Genomic DNA, 25,892 nt, shown 5'->3' with positions numbered 1-25,892 from the left:
GATTTTTTTCACCCTTCTTCACTTAGGGGATGTTCATTGGCCCATTCTCTTAGCAGTTCCCACCAATGTCCATCACCTGGAATGCTTCCTGAGCTTCCACAAAGCCCTGGTTTCCCTCAGGGATCCAATGTCTCAGCAGATTAAAACCAGATGGCAGGCCCCCCTGTGAGCCAGGGCTGAAAACACATGCTAAAGCCACATTTTCTTTCCCAAGATACCCCACTGGGTGGGGGGTAGTCAGACACCCCGATTTTATAAGGAGTGGAGATTCATCCTTCTCTTTCATCCCAAGTCCTGGCTTGCCTGTGAAGTTCACCAGCTTTCTATGATGAACTGATAGTGGGAAATGGCCCCGTGGGTGGCCACAGCCCCCTCAAGTCTGTCCTCCCTTCCACTTCTGTAACTGGTTTCATACCAGGCTTCTGTTGACTTCAGTGCTCCCAGGCTCTTACCTGTTCTTGGGGCTCAGGCTAAGGCTCACTCATTGTGGGGTTCAGACATTCCTTCCACTCCAGTTCCCCTTAAAAAGGGGCAGAGAAAGTCAAAGATGTTAGTTTTCCCATGTCTATCCAAAGGAGACTTCCTTGGGTTCCATTAGATTTCCCACCTAAACCTCAGTTTCCTTCTCTCTGAAATCAGAGGTTGAAGTGGGGGTGTTGGAGGTGCTGTAGAACTTTTCACATTGTGTATTCTAGAATTACAGAATCTTAGAGCTAGGAGGGACTTCCCAGTTCACCCAGTTCTGACCAAGGATCCTCTGGGCACCATCTTGGAAAAGTGGTCATATACTCCTTGCATGAAAACCTCCAAGTAGTGGGAATGAGGAGCATCTGCTCCCTCTGGCCCTCTGGGGGCATCTGCTTCTAGCTTTGCCATTCATTCTAAATAGAAGTGCCTGACCAGTTCTAAAGTCCATGTTTAATTTAATAACTCAATCCAAGAAGCGTTTATTAAGTTCAAAAGGTACTCGCTATGAGAGAGGCATACAAAGATTTTGATGAGCCTCAATATTCTATGTTTCTAGAATCATATTTTAGAATTATGAGAAACCATAGAAGCTATCAAGTCCAATCCACTCAGTTTTCATAAAAGGAAACTGAGATCATAGATATGTGACTTACCTAAGGTCACCTAAATAGTAACAAATAGGACAGGGATGTGAATACAGGTCAATCTATCACTCTTTTCATGGTGCTGTTCTAAGGTTCTTTCTACCCTCTAAGATTCTAAGATCCCTCCCAGCTCTCCTATCCTGGTTCTAAAGCCTAACTTTCCATGTTCTAAAGCCCCTCCTAGCTCTGACATTCTCTGTCCTCAAAGCCTTCCCAATTCTGACATTCTCTGTTCTACAGTCCTTCCCATCTCTGCCATTCTGTTTTCTAAGGACAGTCCCTTTTCTAAGGACAGATCTTACATTTTATATTCCAAGACATCTCTCAGTTCTGACATTCTCTGTTCCAAGGTCTCTTCAACTTATTCCATTTATGTTCCCAGTGCCATCCTTAACAGCAATATCCTGTGTCTCTACAGAGGGCAACCCTTCTTTTTTGCAGAGAGCAGTTCACTCTCTGGAGATTGTCATGTCCCCCCCCCCCCCAAAAAAAAATAAATAAGTTTGCCATGACTTGGGAACTTAAAATCAAAATGTCACTCAATTTTGATTGATCTCTTTCTATTCCCAGTATATTTATGCCTCCTCCTCTCATTCCCAGAGAGTCATCTCTGAAAAAAATAAAAGGACTAAAACCAGTTCAGGAAAAATAATCAACATATCAAGAGTCAGATGTTATAAATTGAATTTCATACCTATAAGTCCTCCACTTCTGCAAAGTATTCAGGCAATCTCAGGCTCATACATCTGAAACTAAAAGGGATCTCAGAGGACTTCTAGTGCAACTCCTTCATCTTTACAGGCGAGAAAAATGAGACCCAGAGAAGGGCAGTGATTTACCCAAAATCACACAGGTAGTAAGTAAAGGAGGCAGATTGAACCCAGACCCTTAACTCTAAAGTTGGAACCCTTTCCACTTTTCTCAAGGTGATCACTCTTGGTCATTACATCCTTTTTGTTTTTTTCAGGTTTTTACAAGGCAAATGGGGTTAAGTGGCTTGCCCAAGGCCACACAGCTAGGTAATTATTAAGTGTCTGAGACCGGATTTGAACCCAGGTACTACTGACACCAGGGCTGGTGCTTTATCCACTGTGCCACCTAGCTGCCCCTTGGTCATTACATTCTTAGCATTTAGCTTGATTATTGTGGAGCTGGTCTTCTTATTTACATTTTTATAGACAATGTGTCTACTGTTTTCCAGGTTCTGGTTTGCATCAATTGAGGGACGTCTTCACATGCCTCTCCTTATTCATATACTATTTCATTACATCCACGAACCACAATTTATTTAGTCCTTCCCAAGACCATGGGTGTCTATTTTGTTTCCAATTCTTTTTTTAAAATACAAAAAAGCGTTGCTATAAACATTTAGCAGACTTGAAGGCTTTTTTGGATTATTAATCTTCTTGAGAAATCTGCCTAGAAGGGTGATCTCTGCATCAAAGAGCATGGACATTTTAGTCACTTTCTTTGCATGATTTCAAATTTCTTTCCAGAATGATTGGACCAATTCACAGTTCCACCAATGATGCACGAGTGTGTCTGTCTTTTTTTTCCAGATCTGGGCATTTCTGAGTCACAGGCCAGGCTCTGAATCAGTCAGAATGCTTTGTTTGTTCTACTGTCTGGAGGTTTGGGGAGCCCCTCCAGTGACTCAAGTATGTCCAGAGGAGAAAATGAGTATGAAGCCCTGGTTTCAACTTGACTTTTCTCTTGTTTGGTTTGAAGGTCCAGGAGAGTAGCCTTTTGATTTTCCCATTGCCTCTTTTCCCAGATTGGTGTGGGGCAGAGGTGTGCGCTCGTGTCTTCAGATGAGACATTCACCCAGTCCATTGGGTTCCTATCTTCTTATAATTTTTCAGAAATGTGAGGATGGATTAGAAAGAGTCCTGAACTGGGAGGAGGTTCTAGACAAATAGTTTAATTTCCCTGAGCCTTAATTTCCTCATTTGTAAAATAAAAAATAGCACTTACCCCTCTCCTCCTTGTCTCCTGATCCTCAAGAACAATGGACTTTAAGATTCAGAAGAGAGGGGTTCATCTTCCTGAGGGAGCTTGTCTTTTGTATTTCTAGTCTGGAGGCATTGGTCTGATATACAGTAGGGACACACACACACACACACACACACGTGTGTGTGTGTGTGTGTGTGTGTGTGTGTGTGTGTATCTCTCTCTCTCTCTCTCTCTCTCTCTCTATATATATATATATATATATATATATATACAGTTTTATAAATGCTGATTGATTAAATGATTCAGTTGACTTGAATTTTGTCTGTGGCACTCCTAAGCTGTCCAATCCCTTCACCTCTTAGACCACCCATCTCCTCATCTGTTAAACATGGATCAACATTGCAATGCAAGGATGTTTGGAGAGCCAGATGAGAGTATGGGAGTGTGGTTTATACAACATTTTGTAATGTCTATTAGCACAAAAAGGACTGACTTAATTATTATAGATGCTAGACTCTCCTTTAAAATGGGGAACCAAAGATCAGTGAACTGGATGAGATCTTAAAACAATAGTAAATGACTCATTGAAGTCAGAACATCTGAGTTCAAAACTCGCCTTTGATGTTGACCATAAATGTGATTTTAAAGAAGTCTTCTCATCTCTGGGGGCCTCAGCTGCCTCCTATGCACTATGAGTTGGACTAGATTGTCTTTGAGATCTTTTCTAGTTCTAGAGCTAGGATCCTATTAACACTGTAGGTTAGAAGGGTGGCTAGGTGGTACAGTGGATAGAGCACCGGCCCTGGAGTCAGGAGTACCTGAGTTCAAATCTGGCCTCAGACACTTAATAATTACCTAGCCTTGTGGCCTTGGACAAGCCACTTAACCCCATTGCCTTGCCAAAACCTAAAAACAAAACAAAACAAAAAACCACTGTTAGAACACAAAAAGTCAGAACTGGGAGGGCCCTTAGAACAAGGAATGTCAGAGCTAGAAGGTCCTTAGAACAGAAAATGTCAGAGCCAGAAAGGACTTTAGAACATAGAACATCAGAGTTGAGAGAGACTTTAGAATGGAGAAAGTCCCCTGAAGCAGGTGTTTCTTTAAAATATTTTATTTATTTCTTTTTCCATCAATATGCAATGGCAGTTTTTAACCAATTTTTTTTTTTACAAAATTGAGTTTTACAATTTTTCTCCCTTCTTCCCCTCCATTCTCCTCCTGACAAAAAGCAATCTGTTATAAGTTCTATATTTATAATCACATTAAACATAGATCAATATTGGACATGTTGTGAGAGAAGAATCAGATCCAAATGGAAGAAAGAAAACTTTAGAGAGAAAAAAAGAGAGAATACATAAGACAACTTTAAAAATTGAAGGCAATAAGCTTTGGTCTTCATTCAACCTCCACAATTCTTTCCTTGGATATGGATGATATTTTCCATCTCAAGTCTTTAAATTGTCATTGATTATTATACTGCTGAAATGAACAGTTCCATTAAGGTTGATCATTATACCATGTTGTTGTTAATGTGTACAGTGTTCTTCTGGTTCTGCCCATCTCACTTAGCATCAGTTCATGGGAGTCTTTCCTGACTTTTCTGAAATCCTATCCCTCATGATTTCTTATAGAAAAATAGTGTTCCATCACATTCATATGTCACAACTTGTTTAGCCATTCCCCAGTTGATCAGCATTCCCTCAATTTCCAAGTCTTTGCCACTACAAAAAGAGCTACTATAAATATTTGTGTACATGTGGGATCAAGGGTATGCACAGTTTTATTACCCTTTGGACGTAATTCTAAATTGTTCTGCAGAGAGGTTGGATCAGTTCAAAACTCTACCAACAATGCATTAGTGTCCAGTTTCCCCATATCCCTTCCAACATTGATCATTTGTCCTTTCTAGTCATATTGGTCAATCTAAGAGGAGTCTGGTGGTAGCTCAGAGATGCTTTAATTTGCATTTCTCTAATCAATAATGATTTAGAGTAATGTTTCATATGATTATAAATAGTTTCAATTTCTTCATCTGAGAATTACCTTTCCATATCTTTTGACTACTTATCAATTGGGGAATGACTTGATTTTTTTATAAATTTTTTTAGGTTTTTTTGTAAGGCAATGGGGTTAAGTGGCCCAAGGCCACACAGCTAGGTAATTATAAGTGTCTGAGGCCAGATTTGAGTTCATGTACTCTTGACTCTAGGGCCAGTACTCTATCCCCTGAGCCACCCAGCTGCCCTTATAAATTTTTTTCTAAATTTTATAAATTGACTCAGTTCTCTATTATATTTTAAAAATGAGTCCTTTGTCAGAAACTGTAGTTGTAAAAATTGTTTCCCAATTTACTACATTCCTTCTAATCTTAGTTGCAGGGGTTTTGTTTGTGCAAACCCTTTTTAATATAATATGTTCAAAATTATTCAGTTTGTTTTTTATAATGTTCTCTATCTCTTCTTTGGTCATAAACTGCTTCCCTTTCCATAATCTGATAGATAAACTATTCCTTGTTCTCCTAATTGGTTTATAATAATACCTCTTATGTCTAACTCCTGTACCCATTTCGACCTTATCTTGGCAGAGAGTGTGAGATGTTGGTCTATGCCTAGTTTCTGTCATATTAATTTCCAGTTTTCCTAGTAGTTTTTATTGAAGAGTGAGTTCTTATCCCAGAAGCTGGAATCTTTGGGTTTATTAAACAGTAGATTTCTATAGGCATTTACTATGGCTTCTTTTGCACATAATCTGTTCCACTGATCTTCTACTCTGTTTCTTAGCCAGTACCTAACAGTTTTGATGATTGATTCTTTATAGTATAATTTTAGATCTGATATGGATAGGCCATCTTCCTTTGCGTTTTTTTTCTCAAAAATCCCCTTGATATTCTTGACCTTTTTGTTTCTCCATATAAGTTTAGTTACTATTTTTTCTGACTCACTAATGTAATTTTTTTTGGAAGTTTGATTGGTATGGCACTAAATAAGTAATTTAATTTAGGTAGAACTGTCATTTTTATTATGTTAGCTCAACCTCCCCATGAGCAACTGACATTTGCCCAGTTATTTAGAACTAATTTTATTTGTGTGAAAAGTGTTTTATAGTTCTTTTCGTAAAGTTTCTGAGTCTGCCTTGACAGGTAGACTCCCAAGTATTTTATGTTGTCTAATGTTATTTTAGATAGGATTTCTCATTTCTCTCTCATCACACTCAATTTGGATCAATGTATAATATGGAAACAATTAAATAGGATTTCTCTTTCTATTTCTTGCTGCTGTATCTTGTTAGTAATAAATAGAAATGCTGAGGATTTATGTAGGTTTATTTTATATCCTGTGACTTTGCTAAAGTTGCTAACTGTTTCCAGTAGGTTTTTAGATGATTTTCTAGGTTTTAGATGATTTTCTAGGGTTTCTAGGATTCATCATTTCATCTGCAGAGTGTACTGATTCTAATTCCTTCAATTTCTTTTTCTTCTCTTATTGCTGAAGCTAACATTTCTAATACAATTTTGAATAATAGTGGTATATAATGGGCATCCTTGTTTCACCCCGATCTTATTGGGAATGCTTCTAGCTTATGTCTATTACATATAATGCTTTTGATGGTTTTAGATAGATATTGCTTATCATTGTAAGGAACAGTCCATTTATTCCTATGCTCTCTAGTGTTTTTAGTAGGGATGGCTGCTGTATTTTGTCAAAAGATTTTTCAGCATATATTGAAATAATCATTTGATTCCTGTTAAGGTTTGTGATTGATATGGCCAGTTATGCTGATAGTTTTCCTAATATTGAGCCAGTCCTGCATTCCTGGTATAAATCCTGCTTAAACATAATGTATTACTCTAGTGATAACTTACAGTAATCACTCCTCTAAGAAGCAGATCTTAAAACAGAAAAAGTAAGAGATAGGAGGACCCTTAGAACTTATATTTGTGCTAGAAAAGATTAAAGACCTTAGATATCATATAATCTATATTTCTCATTTAAAGGAGAGACTTAAGTCCCATTAAATGATCTACCTATGTTCCTGCCAAGAAAATGGTTTGGTTTTACCTCCTCGTCAGCCCTGATGTGTTTGGGCAGAAGCAGACTACATCTCTTTTAGACAATGCATCTTTTTGAGATGTCAGACATCGGTTCCCATGGCATCTCCAGTTATCCTGAACCATATCTGTATACTGGATTCAAATGGCTCCTGAAGAGAAAGTGAGGCTGGTGACTTAGCACAGCGCTCCCTCATTTAAATACAACTCACTTACATATCAAGGTATCACCTCCCTGATGGTCATGGATTTCTTCAAGAATGAAGGACAAAAGCCATGATAGCAAGTGAGGATCAAGGCAACCTCTCAGGAAATCTAGTTCCCTGTAGTTTTCCTGACTATCAAAGGGAGCTAACCCAGAGGCAACCATACTGGTTGGCATTGGTTGATGGGATGGCTTTTATGTCTGTTGACCCTTTCCTCAGGCACAGGTTGACTCTATCTAGACTATAGGTTCCTTGAGGGCAAGAGCTTTTTATTTTTGCTTTTTTATAACCATGTCTGACACATAATAGATTCTTGCCAAATGTTTGTTGGCTGGTTGATTTATTGGCTCACTTTTAGGATTTCAACTTAGACACACTACCTGAGAATTCTTGGAGAAGTCTCTACCATTTTCTGGGTCTCAGTTTCCCTATCTATAAAATGAGATTAGTCTAGAGGACTTCAAAAGTTCCTTCAAGCTTAAAAAAAAGATCCTATGATCTTATGCTAAGCTATCCCTTATTTCAGAAAATTTTCTCCTTATCTAATTTTTCCACCACCCTTCCTCCTTCCAGAAATGCATTATTGCCTACTCTCTTGGAAAGGAGACCAGCAATTCTCTTTCTTTGGTTGTCTTACTTCCTTTCCCCTTCATCTAGCCCCTAGGCCAGGTCAGATTTCCCCTCAGATCAGGGCAGGAGCATTCTGCAATACCTTGTTTCCAAAGAATACCATAGAGTTATTGGATTCCTTTCCAGGTCCTGGCTAATGGAACCCTGGGTATCAGCCAGTTCCATTTTCTGTGGGTGGAGAGGAGGCATATCTCAATCACCTGGAAAGTCACAGTAGTGAGTCTTACCTTCCACTTCCCCCTTTTCTCGTCTTCTTTTTCCTTTGAGAGATAACTATCTTTCAGCAGAAAGATGAGGGCATCTGGGGGTCATCAATAGTTGTGTCAAAATGAGTTGGTCCCTCTTTGCTATTTGTTTTACTCCATTCCCAGGCAAGTCCCCCTTGGAATCCTCCCCAGAAAAGGGGGAGAAGACCCCTCCAGTTGTTTCATGGCAACATGGGGTTTATAAATGGAGAAGCAATGATATTTGGTGCTTGGCTTGCTGTTTTCTCCCAGAGAGTAACTCTCAACTCATGGGAGTGATGTCATTAAGTATTCTCTCACTCCTACCCATACGTTAGCATGGAGAGAAATCACAGTTACTAAGAAATAATTTTGAGACAGTGCCAAAAGCCTTCCTCCTGATATTTTGGAAGGGAGGAAGCCCAGCCATCATAGAATTTCTGAAGAGGAAGAAACTTCAGACATAAGATCCTAGAATTAGGGCTGGGAGAGACCATTGTGTTCATCTAGTCCAATCCTCCCATTTTTTTTTTTATAGATAATCAAGGCCCAGAGATGTCGAGTGATTTGCTTAATGTCACACTGGTTAAGTAAATAACCATAATAATACCATAAAATGATAAATAACCATAGTAAATACCATAAAAACAACCATAATAATACCATAAAAACCATAATAGGATGGGAGCCCAAATACTGTTAATCCAAATCTAAGATTTTTTCCATTGAGCTCTGTTCATTCAGTTCATCCTTTATTGGATTCTCTTTTCTAACAAACCTGAAAAGAAGAGGTCATTGGGTCTCTGCTTAGGGACCTCCAGAGACCAAGTAAGAGAAAACACAGGGTAATCAAGCTTTCAGAAACCTAGAACTGAGGGGGCCACCTATAGATTTGGCTATCTAGACAGCCGTGGGGGGACCATTTATTTCCTGTGTCTTTATCTGTTTTATCTTGGTGTTTTTCTCCCCACCATTCCTCCTCATCCTCATTATATGAACTTTATTCCTTTCTAAGGGTCCTTTTATTCGATTCAATTTGATAGAATTCAATTAAGCACTTATTTTTTGTTAGATACTGTAAGTTGGGAATAAAAAGAAGAAAAAAAGACAATTCTTAGCATCTAAAGGGGGGAGAAAACATGCAAAAAGAAGGTGAAAGTGGGGGAGGTGAGCATCAGGAGGTATCCTGGGAGGGGGAGAGGCCAACAGCAGAGTGCTGATGGAAAATGAGGAATTACCTGTATCTTATCCTTTTCTCTGACATTTTTGAAAACTTTTAGCCAGGTCTTCACTTTCCAGATTCTTCTTTATCTTCCAAAGACCCCATCTTCAGGTGATAACTGAGGTAAAGACACCATCTACACCTTTCAATTTCCTGCCAGGTCTTTGTAATCCCTGGAGCAGGGATTCAAAATCTAGGACCTATGAATGTGTTTAAAAAATAATTTGATAGTGATGTTTCAATAAAATGGATTTCTATGGATTTTATTGCATTCATTTAAAAACATGATTCTGAGGGGGGGGAGGTGTTTCTAGGCTTCACTGGTTTGCTCAAGGGAATCAGGTCCCCCCCCCCCCCCCCCCCCCCGCCCAAGGTGAAGAAACTATTCTCCAGAGTCTCTTTCTAAGACTCTTAAGTTTTTTTTTTTGGTGGGGTAATGGAGTGAAGTGACTTGCCCAGGGTAACACAGTTTGTAAGTATCTTGTATCTGAGACTGAATTTGAACTCAGGTCCTCCTGACTCAGAGCTGGTCTGCTGTCTATGGCACCACTTTGCCAGCCCACAAGATTCCTTTGAAAGGATCGGATCCACATGGATCATCAGATGAGGGTAAAAAAAACACAGTGTCTGCCCATAGTAGATATTATATAAATTTTTCTTTTTCTTTCCCTTCCTCCTCCCTCTTTCCATTTCCCCTTCCCTTTCTCTTTTTCCTTTCTTCCCCCCCCATCTTCTTCCTCCTTAGTCTCCCCCTCCTCCTTTCTCTTACTCTCTCCTTTCTTCCCCCCTCCCTTTTCCTCTTTTTTTTTTTTATCAGTTTTGTCATATTCAGGATATTTTTTGCAATATCTTAAATATGCACCCTGGGAATGCAATACACTTCTTGACCAGTTGCTATGACTGGTAAGGTGTCACAATAGAAAGAGAAGACACGAGTTCAAATCTCACTCCAGGCAATTAATAGCTATTTATCTGTGATCAAATGGCTGGATTTCTCAGAACCTCAACTTCCTCCTGTAAAATGGGGACAACAACCCTTGAGCCTCAAGTCCTCTCCTTCCTCCACTCAGACTCCTGACCTTCCCAGATCCCTTAAATCCCAACCAAAATCCCACCTTCTACAGGAAGTCTACCCCAGCCCCCCTCTTAATTGTAGCCCCTTCTTTCTGCAGTACTTTTTATTTATCCTGCCTAAAGATTGCTTTGCATGTATTTGTTTGCATGTTGTCTGCTCCAATAGACTGTAAGCTCCCTGAAGGCAGGGGCTGTCTTTTACCTCCCAGTTGGACTTTATGGAGGAGTTAGGAGTAGAGATAGGATCAGAATTGTGATTTTATTGGAATCAGGACCTCCCAGGTGAGGAAATTCCATATACCAATGGAAGCTGGCACCTTCCAAGTTTCAGAGACTCATCTGGTTGGGGGATGGGGCAGGTGTGACAGGATCCAGAAGTGGAGAGGTGGCAGAATAGACAGTGATTGCAAAGGGATTTTCAACATTATATCTGCCATTTCAGCCTCCTACTCCCCCTCTGACAAAAGTACTATTATCATCTACATTTTGCAGTTGGGGAAACTGTTGACCAGAGAAGTGAGTAAAGAACTAACCATGTGTCAGAGGCAGGCTTGAATCCAAATCTCTCTTCACTCAGGGTCCATGGCTTTGAATCTTCTCCAAGCCCCCTCCCTCAACTTAAGTTCAAGACTCAGAACTGCCATTTACCAGATTGGTGACCTTGGATAAGTATCTTCCCTGCTTCTTGACTCACTTTCTTTATAGATCAAATGAGGACAGCAGCCCTTGACCTACCTACTTCACAGGGTTGGGGTGAGGATCAGATGAGATTATAAATGTAAAGATTCTTTTTAAAGGGAGAAGGGGGGAACTGATCTAGGAGGTAGTGGAATATTCTGGGGAGAACATTAGCTCTAAAGTCAGAGGACCTGAATTCAAATGTTGACTCTAATGCTTGATACCTGTGTGGCCTTCAGCAAACAACTTCACTTTCCTGGGCCTCAGTTTCCTTACCTGCAAAATTATTTGTCTGCAATATAGCTATGTAAGACTTGTGGTCTGAAAGACCTGGGTAGTTCTATGACCACCTCTCTGACCCTCAGTTCCCTCCTATCAATGCTCTCCCTCCTAACCTCCACTTCTTGTCACCTCTGACTTCCCTTAATATAGTTCAAATCCCACCTTTTACAAAAAAGATGACCAACCCCTGAACCTTGGTTTCTTCATCTGTAAAATGGGAATACAAATAACACTTTCTTTACCGGGCTGTGTCCAGGATCAAATGAGATAATCAGTGAAAGAACTGTCTTGTAAGACTTCATAGAATCATTAAGACTTATGTTGGGAGAAGTTAGGTGGTGAAATGGATGGAACACTGGCCCTGGAGTCTGGAGGATATGAGTTCAAATCCAGCCTCCAACTAGTTCTGTGACCCTGGGAAATTACTTAAGCTTAATTAGCTTATAAAATAAAAAAGCTCTATAGATGGAAAAGACCCCATAGGTCAGCTGGTCTAATCCCTGTGTGTTACCACTGTCAAATTAAAAATATCAACACTGGATGGCTTCCTCAAGTGCTGTATGAGTGTTGGTTATTGTTATCATTGATTGATTGGTGTTTGTCCTTCTTTCTCAAAGAAGACCATGACATGAGGGAAGTGATACTGTGACAAGGATGTGAATTGGATTTTGAGTGAGGGGGTATTGTGCTAAGTCACCAGTTTTTCTTTCTCCTCCAGAGTCCTCTGGGGCCAGTGACCAGATACGGACTGAGACAACTGGAGAGTATTATCATTGCCAATAGAGTAGCAGCAGTTAGTACTTAGCCAATTACAAAGTTCTTTCCTCTTACCAGCCCTGTGAGTGGAAATACAGTAGTAATCAATCAACCAATCGGTTAACAAACCGTTATTAAGCACCTACTTGAGCCAACCACTGTGTTAAGGCTGAGGTTACAAAATAAAAGGCAAAAACACAACTCCTACCCACAAGGAGTTGAAGTCCAATGGAGGAGATGTGTAAATTGATTAGGTACCAACAAGATATATTCCCAGTATTAGGAAGGTAATCTTCAAGAAGAAAGGACATGAGCCTTCAATTACTTAACTTCTTTGAGAATTTGAATGCTATACCATTTGGTGCATATATGTTTAGTGTTGATATTGCTTCATTGCCTATGTACCTTTTTTTTTTTTTTTAGCAGAATGTAGTTTCTTTTCTTCCTTTAATTAGGTCTATTTTTGCTTTTGCTTTGTTTGAAATCAGGATTGCTACTCCTGATTTTTTTTTTACTTCAGCTGAAGCTTAATAGATTCTGCTCTAGTCCTTGTCTTTACTCTGCTTCAAGTGTGTTTCTTGTAAACAACGTATTGCAGAATTCTGATTTTTGATCCATTCTGCTATCTTGCTTCTGTTTCACGGGAGAGTTCATCCCATTCACAATCATTGTTAAGATTACTAACTGTATTTCCTTTCATTCTATATTTTTCTTCTGCTTGTTCTCTTTCTCCGTTCACCCTTTTCTTCTTCTTTTTTTTTTTTTTTTAACTTTTTGCAAGGCAATGGGTTTAAGTGGCTTGCCCAAGGCCACACAGCTAGGTAATTATTATGTGTCTGAGGTCGGATTTGAACTCAGGTACTCCTGACTTCAGGGCAGGTGCTCTATCCACTGCGCCACCTAGCCGCTCCACACCATTTCCTTCTTGACGGTGTTTTGTTTCATCTGCTGCCTCCCTCTGTAGTCCCCCTCTCCCTCACCCTTTATTTAATTTCCTCTCCTCTTACTTTTTTGTTGAGTAAAATAGATTTCTATAATCATCTGATTACATTTATATATATGAAAGTAAGGTTCAAGTGATGCTCATTGCCCACTCTACCATTTTCCCCTTCACTCTAATAGGGTTTTTCCACACTTCTTCATATGAAGTAATTTATCTCATTATACTTCTCTTTTTCTTCTGCTCTCAGAATACACTGGGTATACTCTTTCTCATCCCATAATTATTTTTATGTCATTCCCTCTAATTCACACCCATATCCTCTATTTATGTATATTCCTTTTAGCTGTACTTTTAGTGGCACAAATTTTAAGAATTGTTAAGTAGCAGCTTCCCATGTAGGGAATGTAAAAAGTTAAGTTCCATTGAATCCCTTGTATTTTCTTTTCTCTTTTTAGACCTCCCTTGGGTCTTGGATTTTGGAGATAAAAATTTTTTGCTCAATTTGGTTTTCTCCTTAAGAAAATTTGAAATGCCTCTATTTTATTGAATGACCACCTTCCCCCAGCCCCCCAAAGTATTATGTTTAATTTTGCTGGGTAGATGATTCTTGATTGAAGTCCTATCTCCTTTGTCTTCCAGAATATCATGTTCCATGACTTCCAATCCTTTAATGTTGTAGCTGCTAAATCTTGTATAATCCTGACTGTGGCTCCCCTTCCCAATATTCGAATTGTTTCATTCTGACCACTTTCAGTATTTTCTCCTTTACCTGAAAGTTCTGTAATTTGGCTGTAATGTTCCTTGGATTATTTCAATATCTATTTTTTAAATTTTGTCTTCTAGTTCCAGAATAACAGGGCAATTTTCCTTGATGAATTATTAAAAGATACTATCCAGGTATTTTAATTATGGCTTTCAGGCAGTCCAATGATTCTGATATTTTCTCTCCTGGATCTGTTTTCTAGATCAGTTGTTTTAACATTGAAATATTTCATGTTTTCTTCTACTTTTTGTTTGCTTTATTCTTTTTTTTTGTTTATTTAATTGATTGATTCTTGATGTCTCAAAGAGTCATTAGATCCCTCTTACTCAATTCTAACTTTTAGGGAGTTATTTTCCTCAGGTTTGAACTTCCTTTTGAATTTGGCCAGTTGAACTTTTTAAGAAGTTATCTTCAGTGGATTTTTGCATTTCCTTTTCCATTTGGTCAATTCTACTTTTTAAGTAGTGGTCTAAGCTGTTGACTTTTTTTTTCATAATTCTCTTGCATCACTCTCATTTCTTTTCCCAATGTTTCTTCTACCCCTCTCATGTGATTTTTTAACTTCCCTTTTGAGTTTTTCCGTGAGTTTTTTTTTCTGGGCTTGAGATTACTTCCTGTTTTTCTTTGGGTTTTTGCCCATTAGTTTTTTGTGTTCGTCTGAGTTTTTGTCTTGATCTTCCCTGTCACCATAATAACTTTCTAAGATCAGATTCTTTTAGTTCTTTTTTGCCCATCTTTTGTGGTCTTTTCCCTTTTTTAAAATTTGAGCTTTGCTTCTGGAGGGGAAGGGGCTTCTTATGCCAGGGATGAAGACTCTAGCTATTTACCTGGTGCTATTGGCCTGAGGCCTGAGGCCTGTGAACAATTCTTGTATCTGGCACAGATCTGAAGGGTTGGGGTGTGTGTGTCGGGGGTGACTGTTGATCCCAGAGGTCATAGGAGTCTGGCATCTTATCTGGTGCTGGACCAGGGTCCTAGTGCCATTAGGTTCTGAGGCCTGTGAGGTGTTTCTGTGTTTTCCTGGGGTTACACCAGAGCCCTGGTGGTCTGACTGCTGGGGCTATTCTGAAGCATCTTGGAACTGGAGTCTGCCCATTCACTAGCTATGTTGAGGCATGTGGGGGTGTTTACATTTGTCTACTCTGTTACTGGGGTTCAGGATCTACTGTTGGTTTCTTTCTTTTTCTTTTTTTCTTTTTTTTTTTTTTAGTTTTTGCAAGGCAATGGGGTTAAAGTGGCTTGCCCAAGGCCACACAGCTAGGTAATTACTAAGTGTCTGAGACTGGATTTGAACCCAGGTACTCCTGACTCCAGGGCCGCTGCTCTATCCACTGCACCACCTAGCCACCCCTACTGTTGGCTTCTAGAATGCTTCCTGTTCTGGCCTATGTTCCCCTTTTATCCAGGTGAGATAGATCTTTTTTTGCTGATCTTCCAAGTTTCTTGGGCTAAAGGGTTGTTTTATCTTTTCTTTTTGCTAGTTCAGCTGTTCCAGGATTTGTTTGGGGCTCTGTTTTATGGCTATTTGGAGGTGAAGATGGGAGGCTTATGGGAATTAACTACTTTGCCATCTTGTCTCTCATAAGTCCATTTTACAGATTTTTGCCTTTGCAACCCCTATGCTAGTCATAGTGTCTGGTCCATAGTAGTCATTGAAAATCCATTTGTTGAATGAAGTAGTGAAAACTCAAATGATCTGAGTGGTCTGGGTTAATACTCTTCCCACTAGGCTTACTGCCTTTCATTACCATCATCTTGAGTCATAGTGAAAAAGTTACTTGATATTCAGATTTCCCTTGTATTGGAAGGAAAGGTTGTAGACACATTTCCATCCAGATTGGCTAAACTATTTTGGTAAAAGTTATAAATCTTCAACTCTCCAGAATTATTCATTTTCCAATGAGTATGGATAATTGAAGCTTTATATTTTTAAGTCTTTTTCTATTTAAAAATGTGATTGCTTCCTCCCACACACATTTTTTTAAGATTTAGGTTAATTTAAAGTGGAAGATGAAGAGTGAAGAAGGAAAGCAGAGTCCAAAGAAAAATGATTTCAGTGACTGCCCAAAGGTCTATAAAGTCAGCATGGAGAATCAAGTTTAAGGGCAATGTTAGGATCATATAGTCAAAATTGCTTTGTGGTCCTCCCTACCCCACTCCCACTCTGGGACTTGTGCTTGATAATTGGGTTCCTTGAGTCTGTTGTGTTAAAACAAAATTAAAATCAATAAATAAAATGAAAACCAATTCTGTGAAATAAAAATCATCCATAAAATGAAAGATTTGGATTAGATGATATCAGAGATAGTTTTCAGTTATGACAGTCTGTATCGTAACATTCTCTGGTCTAAGACCCCTCCCAGTTCTGACATTCTCTGTTCTAAAGGTTCTTCTACTTCTGACATTCTGTTTTCTAGGTTCCCTCCAGGCTCTGACATTCTATGCTCTAAGGGCCCTCCTAGCTCTGACATCCTGTGTTCTAAGTCCCCTTCCAGCTCTGATATTCTATATTCTAAGGACCCCCCCCACCTCTGACATTTTATATTGTGAGACCCCTCACAGCTCTGACATTCTGTATTCTAAGGGCCCTTCCAGCTCTGACATTCTGAGCTCTAAGATCCCTCACAGCTCTGACATCCTATGTTCTACCATTTTTGTGTTCTGAGAAGAGGTTTAATGTAGTAGAGAACCCTACTTGTAAATGCGAAGGGCCAAATCCACTGGGGGTCTCCTTGACCTACCCTTTCAGGATCCCATGAAATCCCTGCTCACCCTGCCAACCCCTTGTTGGCCCATAGTCCCAGATGGGGTTGACTCAGGCCACAAGAAAACATCATAATGTTTTTAATAAAACCTCAGAGTCAATAAAGGTAACCGTTCTCGTTTGCCTCTCACACCCGGCATAGCTGTTGACTTTACAGCTTATGTGGAACCAAGTGGTTGAGTCTGCTGTCTAACTCCCATGTAGTTTGGGGAGATATAAGATAGAGAGGTGGGGGCCATTTTATAAGAAACAACAACAAAAAAGACCCCACCCAAAACACACACCAGTTCCTGGAAAGATGCCACCATCAGCCAGAATCAAAGCCCCATTCAAAGGGACAGAACTCCTCACATTCACTGTTTAATGAAAACCAAATTTCTCTTGCCTCTGAGTATTTCCAGGGGGATACTACTGAAACAGACTGATTTAGAGAAATTGGCTGCCCTGGCTGGCCACCAATAGGCCTTACTGTGCTCAAATATTTTTATGATAATATGGGCCCCGTATTTTTATAATTTTAGGCCTTGGTGATTTGGGCTTGAGTTGTTTTCATTGAACAAGAAATGAAACCCAGGAAAGGAATGAAAGTGCCACCTCAGCAGTTATTCCCACCATGTCTATATATCCAGGCATGTGTTTATATGACGATTGGCAAGTGGGAGGGTGGGCTACAGTACAAGTCTTTGTACTTCCATGACCATTGGTCAACCTGGCTGCTACCGGTTTGGGGGGATGATTGCTAACTTTCCTTCATAAAGGAAGCATCCATTTATCATGAACCAGAGCATGCCAGAGCTAACAGGGAGCCTGAGGGAAAATCTAATGGGGGCTTCCTAGCCTGGGCTCCTGGACTTGTTTTTAAAATACTTTGATAACTGTCCAACATTACATACTTATAAGTAGCAGTGGAAGCTGGAAGCCCGGGCTTCTGAGACTCTGAGTCTTGTTGACCACCTTCCCTTGAAAATAACTCTCAAACGACTCTCTGCTTGGGTCCGTATGGTGGATAGAGAGCCGGCCTTGAAGTTCCAAGCCTGCTGCCAAAACATACTGAGAGTAGGGATCTTGGTCAAGTCACTTAACCTCTGTGTCCCAGGTGAGTCTCTTTGTTAGGTTTTTGCAAGGCAATGGGGTTAAGTGGCTTGCCCAAGGCCACACAGCTAGGTAATTATTAAGTGTCTGAGGCTAGATTTGAACCCAGGTACTCCTGACTCCAGGGCCGGTGCTTTATCTACTACGCCACCTAGCCGCCCCTAGGCAAATCTTAAAAATGAGAAATTGCAATGGTTTTGCTTATATGCATTAGGGGAAAAAGATTTCCTACTAGGAATTTCCCCATTCTGATGAAATCAGAGATCTGAATTGAAAGAAAAAAAAGCCTTTCAATAATAACAAAACTACTCTCCCTTTAAGTCCCTTTTCTCCCTCTTAAGGTTGATAATATATTCAGAGAATAGTTTTAGGACTGGAAGGTGTGTTGGAGGTCATTTGGTTCAACCTCCTCCTTTCATACATGAGACTTAGAGAGGTTAATTAATTATCAAAGGAAAATAAGCATTAGAGGAGGATTTGAACCCAGGATCTCTGACTTCAGAACCAGGACTCTTTCTACCATTGTTAAGGGAACGTAGGAATGCTCTGAGTAGGTTTATGACTTTTGCATTGGGTACCAAAATTTACTGTGGCCTTCCAACCTATGTCCCTTATTCTCATAGAGTGACAGGTCAAGAGTCAGGAAGTTCTGAGTTCAAATCTAATCACAAATCAATCAATCCAATCCACAAGTATTTATTAAGCATCTACTATATGACACCAATCAATGTGCATTTATTAAGCACCTACTATATGACACCAATCAGCATGCATTTATTAAGCACTTACTGTATTACACCAATCAACATGCATTTATTAAGCACCTACTATATGACACTAAGCAACAGGTATTTATACCATGTGACACCAATCAACTTTCTAGGTGGGTGATGTTGGGCTAGTTACTTAACCTCCATTTATCTCAGTTTTCTCTGTAAAATGGGAATAATAGCACTCACATCTCAGGGTCATTAGGAGGATCAAATGATAGAATAAAACTGTAAAGCCCTTAACCCACAGCAAGAGCTTTCCAAATGCTCATCTTGGACTCTCTAATAGCTTTCTAATTGGTTTTCCTGGTTCAAGTCTCTCCCCAAGCTCGAAGTGATTTTCTATACAGAGTGTATTCCTAAACATGTCATTCCCCAATTCCATAAATTCCAATGGCTCCTCATTACTTTTAAGATCAAGCATGAACTGTTTTCTTTGGCTTTTCATATTCTTCATGATCTGGTCTCAAACAACATCACCTTTCCAGTGTCGTTATGCATTGTGGTCTCCTAGACCAGAGACCTTTGCTGCTTCTCACCCAGGACATGCCATTTCCCATCTCCATAGTTTTGCACTGGCTGTGCCTCCTCCCAGACAATGCTCCCTCCTCATCTCTGCCTCTTTGACTCTTTTATTTTCTTTTACACTCTGTACAAATGCAGGTGTACAGGAAACCTTTCCTGGTTCTCCTGGCTACTGGTAATCTCTATCTACCCTCCCCTTCTTCCCCAATAAGATTTAACCTTTGTTCATCTTATACTGATCTTGCTTATTCTTACCTGTAGTCTCCCTGGTAGAAGGTGAGCTCCCAGAGTGTAGGAACTTAAAAAAAATCTGTTTTTATAAGTTTAGCACAGTGCCTGGCTCTGTGTACTTGATAAATACATGTTTACTGGTGTCATAGAGGAGGTAGTTACCAGCTATGTGACCTTGGGCAAGCCGCTTAACCCTGACTGCCTCACCACCAGGGCCATCTCCAGTCCTCCGGATTCATACCTGGCTCCTGGACCCAGGTGAATGGAGGCGAAAGTGATGTGGCTGACTTAGCACAGTCCCCCTCACTCCCATCCGGCTCCCATGCTTGTCACGGCAACACCTCCCTGATGTTGTGGCCTTCTTTGAGAATGAAGGACAAGCATCATTATTATTGGGTGCTTAAGAAATGCTTGTTGTTTGAACTGATTGGCTGATGTCCTCATGGGGCCCTACATAGGCGAGCATTCAGTCAATGCCGGTTCAGTTGAACTGAGCCTCGGTGTCGCCTCCAGCCTTCATCCCCTTGTGAAGGACATCAATGGGCAGCAAGGGTGCGTGGCTGTGGTCCAGGGGTTGGAATTTCTCTCCAATGGCACGCTGCAAAGAGGAAGCCAGGAATGTGCCCCACCACAAGACCACCCACCCACTGGCCGTGGGTGGATATTGCCCCTGGGCCCAGCCTGGCCATCCCTGGCCTGTCTGGGTGGGAATTCAAGGGCACTATAGTTTCCGCTCAGCTTCGGCTTTCATTCGGGCCCCCCAGGCCCCACCGCTACTTCACAGCCCATTTCGTTTATGACTAAAGAATGAAGCTGCTCAATGGGCATGATGGCAAAAAAGCCTGGGCTGGCCTTGCTGTGGGAGGAGCCCATCAATGACAGGCCAAGGCTCCAGGCCTGGCATGGGGGGTGTGGGAGAGCCAGTGACATCAGAGACTGGGGTGCTTGGTGGGGTGGGGGCTCTCCGTAAGCTGAATGGGGCAGGGGAGAATAACATCATTATCACGGTTTCTGACTTAGCCTGGATGGGGGGGCCATAGCATTCTCTCTGGTCCTGGCCCACCTCAGCTCCTGATTTTCAGAAGTAAAACACTGCGGTGTTTCTCTAAATTTTTTTCAGACCCTCGGGCCTCCCTTGCTCACTTGAGGAAAGGAGCGACACCTCCCTCCCCCCATCATAGGCAAAGCGTGTTGGCTGGAGAGCTGCCAGGGGCCTCCTGAAATCTGGGCAAGAAAAGGAAGGGCCAGGGAGTCAGTTGGCTGCAGTTTGGGGGGGGGGGATTCAGGGGCAGAGCCGGCAAAGAAGGGAGACTAAGGTGGTCTTCTGGGGGCTTCAGGAGGAGTCCGCAGATGGCAAAGGAACTGTCCTAGGAACAAGGGAGCCTGGCTTCTCCTTTGGTTTAAGAGGTAGATACAGGGCCATGGGCCTTTCCCTTCCAGCCCCTTCTAGCATCATGGCAGGATAGTACAGGGAGAGGACATTGAACTGGAAGTCACAGGTCCTGAGTTCGAATTCAGACTCTACCATAAATTGCATTACCTCAGGAAAGTCGCTTCTTCCTGAGCCTCGGTTTCCTCATCTGTAATTCGTTAGAGGACTCTCCCAGATTTCAATCTTCACATTCCTTTTTCAATTTTTTAATCCTTTTTACTAAGGAGGTGCCATGGCTAGTGGGGACAGCTACTAAGTTTCTTGCCAGGTTCTAATATCCTCTATGTTAAGGCTGATTTGCCACTTACCACCTTTTGCTGGATACTAGAACTTTGTCTCCTTCCCCCAAGCCCTAATTAATCCTTCTGTAGAATTTTACTAGATCCAGTGAGTATTTAGTACTATGGCTCTTTTCAAGGCTTGCTAGCTTTAGATACTTACTGGCTGGGTGACCCTGGGCAGGTCACTTCACCCTGTTTGCCTCAGTTTCCTCCTCTGTAAAATGAGCTGGAGAAGGAAATGGCAAACCACTGCAGTACCTTTATCAATAGAATCCCAAATGGGATCATGAAGAGTTGGATACAACCAAACAATAATGCCTCTCTCTTCCTAGCCCTCCCACTCTCATCCTAACCCCGAAGTCCAGTCCCTTGCCTTCTGCCCCTCTTGTCCACGTCCCTATAAACCCTTCACTAAAGATTCATCTAGTCTCTTGGAATTCTTCTGAATGCACACACACACACACACACACACACACACACACACACCCCAACCCTGATTGGTTTTGCTACTATTTAAGGTTCCATAATGAAAATAGGTTGTTTTGGGGGGGTGTTTGGCAAGCAATGGGGTTAAGTGGCTTGCCCAAGGCCACCCAGCTAGGTATTTATTAAGTGTCTGAGGTTGGATTTGAACTCAGGTCCTCCTGACTCCAGGGCCAGTGCTCTATCCACTGTGTCACCTAGCCACCCCCTGTAATGAAAATAATAATGGCTAGTGTTTAAGGTTTACAAAGCACTTTGCAAATATTATCTCATTTGACCTTTATAACAACTCTGAGAAATAGGTTGAGGTTCTTATTATCCCCATTTTACAGGGGAGGAAATTGTGGCAGCCAGTGGTAAATGAGTGAAGCCAGACCATACACTCAGGTATTTTTGACTCCAGGTCACAGCTCTCCATGAGAGCCATGGAGTCCAGGAATTTGGACAATATGATGTTGTTAGAAACCATTTGTGTGGGAGCACTATAAACTATCTTCACCTGGTGACCTTGAGCACCAGAATCTTACCTTACTAAGTGCCACAGGAGTGGGAGTGGGAGTGGATTAGAGACTGGAAAGATATTAAAGTACTGGTGTTTTGGTAACTTAACAGAAAAAATCTTGATGGAGTACTTGTCTCCTTTGTCATCCTTGTCCCCTGCCCCTCCAATGCTCACCTGTGGAAGATTGAGGGTGTCTGGCAGTGGGACTCAACATATGTTGTCCAGTAAAGGGACTCAACATGGTGTGACTGATCACTGACCAGTCTGAATTTCATTCTTCAAGGACACAGATAAAACGGTGCCCATCCAGAGATGACGGTGAAGGATCTTTGAGAGGCTGCCAAAGGAAGATGGTCGGATAGGTTTAAGGATGGGGAAGAGAAGATGAAAGAGGGGAGGAGAGATACCTTCAAGGATGTGGAAAGCTGACATGTAGGGAAAGGGCTGAATTTTGACTTGACTCTTGGGTTGATCTGGATTTGGATCCTGACCTTGTTGCTTGGACTCCAAGATCTTGGGGGAATAAATCACTTACCTTTTCAGTGTCTCCTAATCTGTGAAATGAGGTTATTGAACCTGAGATGGACATCTAAATCTATGATTAGTCAGTCAACATATATTTATTGAGACCAACTGTACATCAGACAAACTGCTAGATGATAGAGATATAAAGATAAAAGGAACCAATCCCTGCTCTCAAGGACCTTCCATTCTATTGTTGGAAACAACATGCATACACATATATGTGAGTATATGGAGAATAAGTCCAAGGCAGTTTAGGGATGGAGGCAAGGATTTATTGGGAAGTTTTTAACAGAGAATTAAAGTGTTTTCTTTGGGAAAAATTATTCCTTGATTAATTTTTGAACCCGAGGCAGTGGGGTTAAGTGGCTTGCCCAAGGCCACACAGCTAGGTAATTATTAAGTGTCTGAGGTTGGCTTTGAACTCAGGTCCTCCCGACTCCAGGGTCATTGCTCCATCCACTGCGCCACCTAGCGGCTCCTCCTTGATATACTTTTAAGTTTAATTTTCATTATCACCATTTTCACCATCATATTCTTAAATCTAGATTCTCAGCAAAACAATAAATCAAGCTGTGATCTGCAGCATCTGTCCATTCCTGAGATGTAAATACTCACCCTGATAAATTTAACAGTTGGCTCTTCGGTATACCCCTGGAGGAAGGACATTGTTGTTGTTAAGTCATTTTAGTTGTGTCTGACCTTCTGTGATCCCGTTTGGGGTTTTCATGGCAGTGATGCTGGAGTGGTTTGCCATTTCCTCCTCCAGCTTATTTACAGATAAGGAAACCGAGGCAAACAGAGTAAAGTGACTTGCTCAGGGTCACACAGCTAGCATTTGGGGAGAGGGTCATCAGGAAAGACTTCTCCTGTATTTGGTTCCAGAGGGCAGAACTAAGACAAATTTGTGGAAGTTGTTTGTTGATGGACAGGCAGAGTTGGGATCAACATAAGGAACAACTTTCTACAAAATAAGAGTTAGTTCAAATAAGTGTTGCATAGTTCAATAAGCAGTGACAAAGATTTGGAAACTGAGGGGACGCCCATCCATTGGAGAATGGCTAAAGGAGTTATGGCACATAAATGTTTTAGAGTACTGTTAGTCTTTAAAAAAATCATGGGTGACCTGACTTCAGAAAAGCCTAGTTCTGGGGTTATAGATAAAAACCCAATAGTTCCAGACTTCAAGGAACTCTTATTTATTAGGAGTGGGGTGGGGAAAGGAAAGTCATCATGGACAATAAATACAAGGTAATTATTTTGTGAGGGAACAGGGACTTGCTCCCCTCGCCCCCACTCCTCAGGGGGTATTGGGAAAGACCTCATTTGGAAGGAGTAAAGAATTAATGAGTTCTGGTTAATATTGAAACATGTTTTTCATGACCTTGCATGTATAATTGAAATTAAATTGCTTGCCTACTCAAGGAGAAAAAAGGGGGTGAGAAGGAAGGAGAAAATTGGAACTTTGAAATTTTTAAAAAATGATTGTTGGGGTGGCTAGGTGGTGCAGTGTATTAGAGCACTGACCCTGGAGTCAGGAGGAGCTGAGTTCAAATCCAACCTCAGACACTTAATAATTACCTAGCTGTGTGGCCTTGGGCAAGCCACTTAACCCCATTGCCTTGAAAAAAAACTGAAAACAAAATTTTTTACATGTAATTGGGAAATATTTAATGAAATAAAAATAATTTTAAAAATAAAATCTTTTTTAAAAAAAGAATCAATGAGTTCCTTCTCACTGGAGGTTGCAAGATGATGGTCACTTGTTGATGATATGATAGGGAGAATTCTGAATCAGATATGAATTGACCTAGATAACTTTTAAGGTTCCTTCCAAATCAAAAAAAATCTCTAATAATGTAATGTTTATGTACTGTCTTTATGGTTATATAGCACTTTGTACCCATTATCTTACTTGATTTTCTCATTTATCTCTATTTTCCAATTACATGCAAAATAGTTTTTTTAAATAAAATTCATCCTTTTGCAAGCTTTTGAGTTCCGCATTTTTCCGCCCCCTCTCTCCCTCATTCCCTTCCCATGGCCACAAACCATCTAATATAGGCTGTATATATTAAATCATGTTTTATATATTTCTATATTAGTCAGGCTGTAAAAGAACTAGAACTAAGGGGAAAATAAACATGAGAAAGAAAGAAAAAAAGTTTTTAAAAAAGGAACATAGTATATGCTTTATTCTGCATTCAGAATCCATAGCTTTTCCTCTGGATGTGATGGCATTTTCCAAAACAGGTATCTCAGGATTATCCTTGACCACTACTGAACTGAGAGGAGCTGCGCTGATCATAGTGGATCATCTTACAGTGTTGCTGTTAGTGTGTATAATGTTCTCCTGGTTGTGCTCACTTCACTCAGCTTCAGTTCATATAAGTCTTTCTAGGCTTTTCTGAAGTCAGGTCACTCATGATTTTTTAAAGAATAATAGTACTCTATAACATTCATATACCATAACTTGTTCAGCCATTCTCCAACGGATGGGCACTCCCTCAATTTCCCTTTTTTTATCGCTACAAAAAGAACTGCTATATTTTTGTACATGTGGGTCCTTTCCCCTTTTTAATGATCTCTTTGGGATATAAACTTAGTAGTGGTATGGCTATATCAAAGGGTATGCACAGTTTTATTGTGCTTTGGGCATAGTTCCAAATTGTTCTCCAGAATGGTTGGATCTGTTCACCACTCCACCAACTATATATTAATGTCCTAGTTTTCCCACTCCTTTCCAATCATTTCCCTTTTATGTTCATTTTTGTCAATCTGATAGGTTTAAGGTGGTATCTCAAAGGTGTTTTTATTTGCATTTAATCAAATAATGAGTTGGAACATTTTTTCATATGACTATAGGTAGTTTTAATTTCTTCTTCTAAAAACTTCCTGTTCATATACTTTGACTATTTTTATCAATTGGAGAATGACTTGTATTCTTATAAATTTGACTCAGTTTTCTATAGATTTTAGAAACATGGGTTGTGAAAATAGTTTCACATTTTTTTCATTCCTTCTAATATTGAGTGCATTGGTTTTATTTGTACAATAACTTTTAAATTTAATGTAGTTGAAATTATCTATTTTGTAAATTATTGGGTTTTCTAACTCTTCTTTGGTCATAAACTTCTCCTATTCCATAGATATATAGGATGATGGTATAGGATGATGGTCAGGCCTAATTTCTCCCTTGATATTTTTTACCTTTTGTTTCAGTGATTTAATTTAGGTAGAATTATCATTTTTATTATATTATCTCAGCCTCACCATGAGCAATTGATATTTTTCCAGCTGTTAAGGTCTGATTTTATTTGTATGAAAAGTTTTTTGTGATTTTGGGTTTATCTTCAGAAGTAGATTCCTAAGAATCCTCTGTTTTAAGAGATAGAA

At 40.4% G+C, this 25,892-nt stretch overlaps 1 long non-coding RNA gene across 1 annotated transcript in view; it reads left to right on the top strand.

Moving 5' to 3' along the window:
* LOC141491085 (uncharacterized) overlaps positions 1 to 22,614 on the top strand; it is a 41,336-nt gene extending 18,722 nt beyond the window's left edge. Inside the window, exon 3 of the long non-coding RNA XR_012469456.1 lies at positions 22,258 to 22,614. This is a non-coding gene — a long non-coding RNA (uncharacterized LOC141491085). The remainder of the gene's footprint in view (positions 1 to 22,257) is intronic.
* The last annotated feature ends 3,278 nt before the right edge of the window (positions 22,615 to 25,892 follow it).

This window comes from Macrotis lagotis, chromosome 1, assembly GCF_037893015.1.
Source record: "Macrotis lagotis isolate mMagLag1 chromosome 1, bilby.v1.9.chrom.fasta, whole genome shotgun sequence".
NCBI classification, from domain to species: domain Eukaryota; kingdom Metazoa; phylum Chordata; class Mammalia; order Peramelemorphia; family Peramelidae; genus Macrotis; species Macrotis lagotis.
Note: the sequence above shows the minus strand (reverse complement) of the source record. Positions and strands in the feature narration are given on the sequence as shown.